This window comes from Camellia sinensis, chromosome 7 (assembly GCF_055761805.1).
Source record: "Camellia sinensis isolate YWXY chromosome 7, ASM5576180v1, whole genome shotgun sequence".
In the NCBI taxonomy this organism is placed as follows: Eukaryota; Viridiplantae; Streptophyta; class Magnoliopsida; order Ericales; family Theaceae; genus Camellia; species Camellia sinensis.
Window position 1 is genome coordinate 40,726,592 of NC_138967.1, and position 10,736 is coordinate 40,737,327.

The following is a 10,736-nucleotide window of genomic DNA, read 5'->3' on the forward strand; positions in this document are numbered from 1 at the left end:
CAAACCTTATTGATTAATGATGCAAAGGTTGGAGATTTGCTTTTATTCCTTAATGGATGTTGGTTGATGTACCTCATTGGTGTTGGGTATTTTTGGGGCGTCACACCTTTTGCGGGTCTGGGAGGAGGAAGAAGCTAACTGACTCTTCAATCTGCTGTTCACTGCACCATCACTGTGTCCTACCAGTTCTGATAAGCTCCAGTGGGGTGCAGATCCATCAGCTCTTTTCACTGTTTCATCAGTTTATAATTGGATTGAATCTCGTCTGGGACCTATAGTACCAATGGTTTCCTCAATTTGGAATAACTTTGCCCCTCCCAAAGTGCAATTCTTTGGGTGGCTGGCTTGGTTGGGTAAAACTAAAACTTCTAGTTTCCTCCATAGAATTGGTATATTACCAGGGAGTGCAAATCTTGATTGTGTTTTCTATCATAATGAGGTTGAAACTGTGGAACATCTTCTCCTTTACTGTCCTTGTGTTTGGTTGCTTTGGTCCAACATTGTTAGATGGTGGGGTATGCAGTGGATGTTACAAGGCTCAATGACTGGATTGTTGTATTGGTGGTCTGGTTGTAGGATGAAGAAGCTAGAGAAGAAAATTTGGATGGTCCTACCTTTGGCTATTTTCTGGTCTACATGGAAACATCGAAATGATTATGTCTTTAATGGATCTCAACCAAACTTGGATGAGTTGTGTGAGCCAGTGAAGGTTCGAGTAGCTATGTGGTTCAAAGCTTCACTAGTTCAGTTGGTGTTCTCGATCAATGACTTGGTCTTTAATTTGTCACAGGTGTTGTTCTGCATCAGAAATGGAGGATGACTGATCTGGATCAAGTCTGGTGGCATTTTTTACTCTAATGTTGTTACTCTACTGCTAGTACTCTTCTTTCCCTTTTGAGCTTTTTGGTGCATCAGTTCATAAATGGTGTGATGGTGCTGGTTGGCTGATTGGTTGTGTGATGAACTGCTGGTGTATGCACTTGTCTCATTTCTACTGATTCTGATTGGTTGTTGTTTGGTCTGTGGATTGGTTTCTGTTACATTGCTGGTGTCTGTTACGTTGTTGGTGTCTGATTGGCTGTTATTTGGTTAGTTGTCTGTTGCTAGTTGCTGCTAGTGCTTTGATGTATGTTTTGTTGTTATTTGGTTTGTGGATTGGACTCTGGTGTTTTGTTTCCTTATCAATCCTGCACTGTATCAGGAACTATGGGCGGTTATTTTGGGAGGTTGTGCTATGCTATAGCTTGATGATCTGTTCTGTTTTTGGCCTGTTGTTAGACTGATGAATTGTTGATCTGCTCTGCTTTGATCTAATGATTTCATGATCTGTTCTGTTTTTGGTCTGCTGTTGTGGTTAATTCTGCTATGTTAGAGATTTCTACTACTGTTGGACTGCTATGAACTGATATATTGTGTGTGATAAGTTGTTGCTGCTGATAGATTTTGGGGTTTTTTCCTTGGGTGTGCTCTTCTTGTGTGTGATTTGAGTTAAGGTTTAAGTATGCATTTTGAATTGGTTTTGGCTAAGGTTTCAAATATGCTTTGGTCTGCCTGTCCATTCTGTGCTTGCAGATTCTATGCTTTGGATTGCTATGAATTGATAAAATGTGTGTGATAAGTTGCTGCTGCTGATAGCTTTTGGGTTCTTTTCCCTTGGGTGTGCTCTTCTTGTGTGTGATCTGAGTTAAGGTTTTAAGTATGCATTTTGAATTGGTTTTGGCTAAGACTTCAAGAATGCTTTGGTCTGCCTGCCCATTCTGTGCCTGGCCATTATATGCTTTGATCTACCTGCCCATTCTGTGCTATGTTCTGTTTGTGTTTTGTTTCTCTTGTTTGGTTTTCTTCCTGTCAGGTTTGGTTTCTCTCCAAACTCTTGGGGTTGTGCTTGCAGATGATTGGGCTTTCTTCTCGGTGCCAACCTAGTTGGGATTGGGATATTTTGCTATGATGCTTGTTGGTCTTCCCCTCCTTTATTTGATGTACTCTCATCTTTGTATGGTTTTTTCATCAATAAAGGTTCCTTTTTTGCTAATCAAATATATATATATACATAACTCTATAAATTTTTTTACATGTGGTATCAAAGCATTGGTGAGAGAACATCATGATTTTTCATTAAATAAAATTAATTATTTTTAATTTTTGTCCATCATTGATTGTTTGTATATTATTATTAGTTGTGAGACATGATTTGAACGGATTACAATTTCAGAATTGTGCTCAATTTTGATTACGATTTTATTGTGTGTGTATATGTATCTTCCATGAATAATATTTATGAATATACAATGCACACTCTATGATTACACCTCTTATTTTGATAAAGTTATGTTCTCCATCAGTTTGTGGAACACTTTTGATTGATGACCCATTCACAATCATCTATATTAGTGGTAGAGATTATGTTGAATTATTATTTTCAGATATATTGAATAAATTAATATCTGAATAATTGAATAGTTCGCATGATTTAATTGTCTTTATTATGAGAAAAATTTTGGTCAATAATGATCATTGTATTGTTTGATTTAGTAATGCCTAAATATATTCATATTACATAATGAATCATTATTATTCATATTTTTCTAAATTTTATATTATCAAATTTTAATGTGAGACACATTAAAGTGTTATTGTGATCTTTATAATACTATGCATATTACTATTTATGGATCTAACTGTAATCTCTAAAATTTATTTTAGTATAATGTTATTACCACCATTATGTATAAGCTTGATTTTATAGATGGTTTGATGAGGTACAAGACTATATATTTTTGTGTGATCTAGGATATGAATTGTGTTAATATTTATTATCTTAATATTATTCTTATCATTTAGTTATATGCATTATGATTATAATGATGAATAATTGTGAATAAATTATTATTTATTTAATAATGTCCATGCAAAGTTTTTATTTTGATTTGAAATCTAAATTATGATAGGATTGGTAGTTGCCAAAGTGACCCAATCGGAATGACACATTGATATCAAATCAAATAATTAAAATTTAATACCCTTCCCAAGTATTAAAAAATAATGACTTTGCAATTCGCAATTCTTTAATTACAGAGATATTATGTTGGCCCAAAAGTGCACCACTTCTAAGTAATTGTTGAATTGGAGTAGGATTGTTGATAGGTATTCATAATTGATATTGGAATGAATACCCAAAGGTAACAGACCTACTTAATTATGAATATTTTATCCACTAGTCTTATTGGTGAAAAGGAATCACCATAATTGTTAAATAGTATGGTATTAGATTATTCCAAAGGTAGATCACGGTAATACTATTTGTGATTGTTTAAACATGATTTTATCTTGACTAATTATCAATTATTGATTACTCTTAGCATTAATATAGTGAGTATGAATTGTTGATTAAAGTTTTATTTCACTATATGTGTATACTTTGTTTGTTTCAATTTAAAAAAAAAATTAAAAAAAAATTGATTTCTCAAAATGAATAGAACAAGTTTAGTTTCATCCCGATGTTCTGAATTTTGACTTCTTGTTACTATTTGAGAAATTTACTGCTAAGGCTCAAATAAATAAAGTTTTATGTTTATGCGAATGATTGTAGTAAACATTAAGTTTTAACTTCCTTAAACTGATAATGCTAAATAATGTGAAAGAATGTTTATGAATTGCTAATAAGTTTTTCGCTAGGAGACTTATGGTTAAATTTACCATGATAAAGTTCGATGGTATGCATAAGATGTATGAGTATATCATTGAATTATCTAACTTGACTACTCAATTAAAGAATTTATGAATATTTATGAATGAGTTTATTTTCATGTAATTTATTTTGAACAATTTGTCTCTTCAGTATGAGTCATTTATATTAACTATAATTCTATGAATAGTAAGTAGAAAGTTAATAAATTGACCAGTATGTTTATTTAAGAAGAAACAAAATTTAAATAATTGAGATATCATTTATTGATCTCATAATTCAATGAGCCAAAAAGAAAGAGAGAAAGCTTAGAAAATGGTATAAAGAAATAGCCGCCTAAAGAAAATAAGTCTATTCAAGATTTTTAGTCTCATAGAAAAGAAAATGGCTATTCATGTTTTTTAATTAGATACAAGATTATTTTCAAACAAATAATGTTAAAACACCAATTGAAATTATTTGGATTTATTATTTATTTTTTGGGCATTAATCATTATTTAGACTTTGTTTCAAAATTTTATATTCATTCTAATTTTGAAAATTATTTTTTGATTTTTCTAAACTTAATTAACCTTGATGGTTATTATCAAAATTTAGAATAAAAGTTTAATTTATTGTAAATACCTCTTTTGTTAATTTTGGTATTATTTATGATGGTTTGTATAAATTAAAATTTTGATGATTTCTCCAAAATTTAATTTATCTTGCATCATTATGTTGGTCCTAAATATAGCATGATAAATAAAAACTCCTCAATGTTGTGGCATAAAAGATTGTACTATTTTTTTGAAAAAAGTTATAAAAACTAGTAAAGATAAGATTCTTTTGAATTTAGATTTTATTGCTTTTAGTGGGAGTGTAGGTTGCATTAAGTAAAATGTCACAAGATATACAGGGCTTTTTCATATTACCCAAATAGACATTAATGTGCCCTTTTGACACTTCATGTTTGGTAAATAAAGATATTTTATCACTTTTATAGATGAATTTTCACTTTATGATTTTATTTATTGCATAAAAGATCTCTAGAAAATGGACACTGTTGAGGTGTACATTATCAAGGAAGAAAGACAATTAGACAAAAATGTAAAAATCATAAAGATAATGCAAAGCATAAATCTATTTGCTAAACTCTATGAAATGCATAATATATGTGAATGCCTTAGCAGAATGATGTAGTTGAGAAGCATTTTGCTAAACTCTATGAAAGACATAATATATGTAAATGCCTTAGCAGAATGATGTAGCTGATAAGCATTATTGTACGCTAATGAATTGACTAAGAGTATGTTAAATAATTTCTAGCTATCCAAAATATTGTGGATGTATGTCATTATGATCTATTGTTTTCATATAGAATTCAGTTCTTAGTAAGGTAGTTCCAAACACTCATTTTGAACTGTGAACAGGAAGGAAACTGAACTTAAGATACCTGCATGTTTGGGTTTGTCTACAAAATTAGAATTATTGATCCACATGAAAAGAAATTAGATTTTAGAATAGTCAGTGGTTATTTTGTTGATTATCTTAAAAATTTAAAGGGTATAAGTTGCGAGATTAAGTTATAATAAACTCAAATGACATTGTTCTAATGATATTATCGTTAGAAAATGGTTTTGTATTTTAGTTCTTTTTCCCCTCAACTTCGAATCAAAATTAAGGTATAGGTCTCACGCATCCATTATAGCGAGTTGATTGTGCAACATGTTCATCTCTGTGTGGAGATGAACACCAAACTCATTGGGGATGTTGGCCCCTGCTAAGTTGGTAAGAGTGCTAAGATCATGGATGTAATTTATAGGTTTCATATAATTTGTACTTGGCCCCTCTAATTTTTTTTCCTTTATATTATATTTTGTAATGTTAGGTTTTTATTCTTGGCAATCCCGTTTGACAAAAGTCCTTTCAGTTGTACTTTTATTTGCTCTTTTATTTCAATGAGGCTATAAGTTTTTAGATGCGAATCCAATCCAAATTGTGCCTTGCAGAGAAGTTTGTGATACTAATTCTTTCATGATTGTCACTTCTCTGACTTTGACGGGGATCGAGTTGCCCAGTCAGCTCGCGGGGGTCCAGAGGGCAGCGCCCCACGACTGGTCCAGGGCAGCGCCACGGCGGGGTTGAGAGGCAGCGCCCCCGAAGTAAAATGCAAAAATGCATTCGAAGTTGCTTATCCGCTCGAGCGGACATTCCCCTGTTTGAGCGGAGAATCCTTGGTTTCAAAAGTTTGATCGCCTGCAAAAATACTGGTAGTGGCATTTTTCCACTCGAGCAGAATTTCCTACGCTCGAGCATCGGTCCGCTCAAGCGGCCATTTTGGCACTCGAGCAGAGATCGCAGAACAGGTTGTTATAAATATGTGATTTAGTCAGATTTTAGGGTTACGCTTCCAGATCTTCTTCTTGGATATTAGAGTTTATATCTAGGGCTATTTTGCTAGTTTTCTTTGATGTTTGATTGAGTATTCAACTCATGGTTTAAGAAGTATACATCAAAGGATTGTTTGTTTTTTTTATACAAAAGAGAGAGTTGTTCTTCGGTGCATTCTGGAGAATTCGAGCCTGAAGCTTTGGTGGATTCTTGATTGGCTCATTGTCGTGGATTCGACATCGGCGTTGTAGATTCAACGTTGGGCAAGACAATTCTGAGGTGAAGACGGGGTTGGAAGAGGCACATTGGGTTTGGTTCAATTTCGGGCGTGGATTCGCTGGGTGATTAAGAGAATACTTGTGTAATTCCTTTATATCTTCTTAGCGAATTCTTTTGTGGATTTTGCCCGTGCTTTTTTTTATCACAATTAGAGGCGCTTCAATTGTGATTTTTTCACGTAAAATCATTATATCGATTTGTCTTGATTGTTTGATTGAGATTGTTGTTTACTGCTTAAAATTGATATATAATCACAAATCAACATCTAGGAGATTTTTAGATTTTTCACTTGGTATTAGAGCAGGTCGCTCTATTTTTTAAAAAACTATTAGAGCGAGATCTTGTTTGATTTGTGATGATGGATTCAATTCGTCAGGGAAATTCTACAGTTCGACTACCCCTACTTGACAGATCCAATTATTCTTTTTGGAAAGCTCGGATGAAATCGTTTTTAAAATCTATTGATGAAAAAGTTTGGCAATTTGTCATGTATGGGTGGACCGAACCAACGATTACCGTTGATGGAGTAACTTTCCCCAAACCAATTGATAAGTGGGACACAATTGATTACCAAAATAGCAGTTGGAATAGTAAAGCTATCATTTCTCTTTTTTACGCTGTCACACTTGAAGAGTTTAGTCGCATTTGCAATTGTGAAGTCGCAAAAGAGGCCTAGGATATCTTACAAACTATTCATAAGGGCACTCCTTCTGTTAAACGCTCAAAACTTCAAAGACTCACGCCTAGTTTCGAAAACTTTTCAATGAAAGATAGTGAGACCTTTGATGAATTTTATGCGAAGTTGAGTGACATTGTAAATTCCAGCTTCAATTTAGGTGAAAAAATACCGGAATCCAAGATTGTAGGAAAAATTTTGAGGTCCTTACCCGATCGGTTCTAACCAAAAGTTACGGCAATTGAGGAGGCTCAAGATGTTGACAACCTCAAGCTAGATCATTTGGTTGGAAATCTCCAAACTTATGAGGCACATAGGAATTTCAAAAAGAAACAAAAAGATACTATTGCTTTTAGTAGTGCTCATAGAGTTGGAGAGAATTCTGATAAGGATTGTGAGATAGATTCCAAGATTACTGATGCTTTTGTAAAACAATTTAAAAAATCTTTTCTAAAAAAGAATCCTAATCTTTTGGAATCTACTCATACTCATAAATCCAAAGGCAAAGATAAACTCAAAATTAATTCTATAGCCAAGAAGGAGAAAGAAAAGATACAAGGAAACTCTGAAAGAGTCCAATGCTATGAATGCCAAGGATTGGCCACTTTGCTCAAAAATGCCCCACTCGTTTGAGGAAAAAGAAAGCCCTCGCTATCACTTAGGATGATGAATCAGAATCTGATAAAGATGAAAGTGACAACGAAGATCAAGGCAAAGAGGGACATAAACAATTCCTTGCTTTCATGGCGCCTTCTGAAAGTGAAGGACATATAGAGTATCCGAAGAGGCCGGTTGAGAATGTCATAGATGATGAATCATCGGGAAGTGATGATGAATCCTAGATTGTGATGATGAAGAGCTTCAGCAAACTTATGAAAAATTATATAAGGAATCTCTTAACTTATCCAAATTAAATGAAAAACTCACTATGAAACTCAAAGCATGTGAAAGTGAGAATGTCAAACTAAAGGAAAAGATTTATGAGGCTAGGAATGATGCCATCAAGATATTTAATGATCGACAAGTCCTTTGTGCAAAACTCTTGACTTCTGAGATAGAGAGGAATGAGCTTCAGCAAATTTATGCAACATATAAAGAAAAGATTGAAACTCTCGAGATGTCTCAAGGTGCCTTAGAAGAGCTAATCATCAAGAAAGAGGAAGAGCTCAAGTGTGCTATGGCAACCATTGGTCTTTGGAATAAAGGATCAAAGACTTTGGACAATATCATTAGGTCTCAACAAATTTGTTCTGACAAGAGTGGCATTGGCTTTGGTCGTAAGAAAAAGCAAAAACAGAGTGCATCCACATCTCATGATACAAGAACTCAAGGGCAGGGGGAGCACAAGATTCAACGAGAGGAAAGACTTCACAATCTTCCTAAAGTTAGTAAGGTCAAAGAAAAGAAGGTACACCCTTACGCCCTATTTTTATTTGTCATCATTGTAGTATGTATGGTCATATTCGCCCTCATTGTTATGAGTTGCATGGAAGAGTGCCTCATAGAGATGGAAGAAATTCTAACATCTCGTGGGGTAGGAGACATTTCATTGGTGGTAATGAGGTTAAAGGTCATATTAGACCTCGTTATTTTCATTTGCTTGAGACCAAACATGGATCGAGTTTGCATTTGCCAAGACCTAGGAATAGGAAGCTGAAAACCACATCGAGACGGGTTCCCATTAAAGGAGAAAGAAACCACAATGTTAAGTCACCACCCAAGAACCGCAATTCTCACAACTTTGTTCATACTAAAGTGGTTTAGGTGAGAAAACTTGATTTGTGTTAATTTGTTCTATTCGTTTTAGTTTTTGGGTTTTTGTGTGTTTTCTTTTCTTTTTCTTTTTGGGTCATTTAATGTGTGGTATCATTTAGTGTGTACTTGGTTATTTTATGTCTTGCTTTATTTTTATAAAAAAAAAATCCAAAAAGATTTTCTTAGTATGGTTTTGCAAGCTTGAAATTTTTGAGAAGTTCTTGGTATTGGAATTGTTGAGAATATCCATTACATGTTAATATGTGTGTGCTTTCTGTGGTCATTACTCATTTTAGAGTGTGTGTTTTTTGATTAGTATGTCTCATTCTGTACACACTCTTGGATTAGCAAATATCAGAGTCTTCCGTCTTAGTGATCAATTTTTCTCTATGGACTTCTGGCGTTGTATCTTTTGTTTTTCTAGAGAAATTGACCTATACTAGCACATCATAGGTGATGTTGAGTCTCTTAACCACCTTCCATCTTTTTGCATCTCCATGGCTTTCCCTTCTGTTCTTTGTAGTCTAGCCATAAGGAAAAGGCTACCTCAGAGTCACCAACCAGGCTATCCTTATTATATCCATGCTTCTCTGGTTCGGTTTCCGTACTCTTGAGCGTGTCAACCGCCAAGGAGTGTGCAAAAGAAAGAAGAAAAAAATATGCAAAAGAAAGAAAAGAAAAAATGTGCAAAAGAAAGAAAAGAAAATGATGTGCAAAAGAAAAAAATAAATAGGATACATTGATTGAGGGGGAGCCTACGCTTTTACTCATCAAATACCCCTTGATTCCTAGTGGTTTGACTTTCCGTAGTTGTGCTCAAATTCTCTTGCCGGAGGTCCAGCTATCTGATCAATACTAGGATTTGAATCTTGTGTTTGTCGAACTCCAAGTGTCACACACACACTTTTATCATGGGATCTATGCTTTTTACATAATGCATCTCTTTCTTTTATGAGGAATCTTCTAGAGGCTGTGCACATTGTGTTTTCAAGTAATTGTGTTTCTTGGATAATCTTGTGTGTTTTAAGGTACAAATCCGAAATTCTTTGCTTGCTCCACCATATTATTTGTGTCGTTTTCTTCTTGTTCACTGTTTTCAGTATTTGTGGTTTATTTAGTGAGGGGGAGTTTGGTTCATCTTGGATTGGTTTGGTAAGGGAATTTGGCATTAGTTGGTTTGTTTGTTGCTATCCACTGCTTGTTTTTTTCTTAGTTCTCGTAGGTTATTAATTTTTCCATCATCTTGTCCCTGCTTGTGTGGTTTTTGATCTTGCTTTCGTTGTTTGAGCTTCCTTTGTCAATTCGCGACAAAAAGGGGGAGAAATATACTCTTGTGCATGTGTCTTAGGATTTCATGCATTCATGCCATGTGTCGGGTGCATGTGTCTTAGGATTTCATGTTTTCATGCTACATGTTCTTAACATCTTCAATTTACATCTATTCATATTTCAATCTCATGCTTCAAGATAATTTTGTCATATGTCTATTGCTTTTTCATATACTCTTGTGGCACTAATAGTTGTTTTCGAGATTGTGGCACTAATAGCTGTTTTGCAGATCATGACCTTGAGAAAGAAGTTTGCTTTTGTTGGCTATTGGCTATAATGGGTTGGGGTGATTAGGATTTTATTTGTTTGGTGTGTTTTGTCATGGCGTTACCAAAATGGGAGATTGTTAGGTTTTTATTCTTAGCAATCCCGTTTGACAAAACTCCTTTCAGTTGTACTTTTATTCGCTCTTTTATTTCAGTGTGGCTATGAGTTTTTAGATGCGAATCCAACCCAAATTGTGCCTTGCAAAGAAGTTTGTGGTGCTAATTCTTTCATGATTGCCATTTCGCTGACTTTGACCAAGATCGAGCTGTCCAGTCAGCTCACGGGGGTCCAAGGGAAGTGCCCCACGGCGGGTCTGGGGCAGCGCCACGACGAGGTTGAGGGGCAACACTCCTGAAGCAAAATGCAAAAATGCAT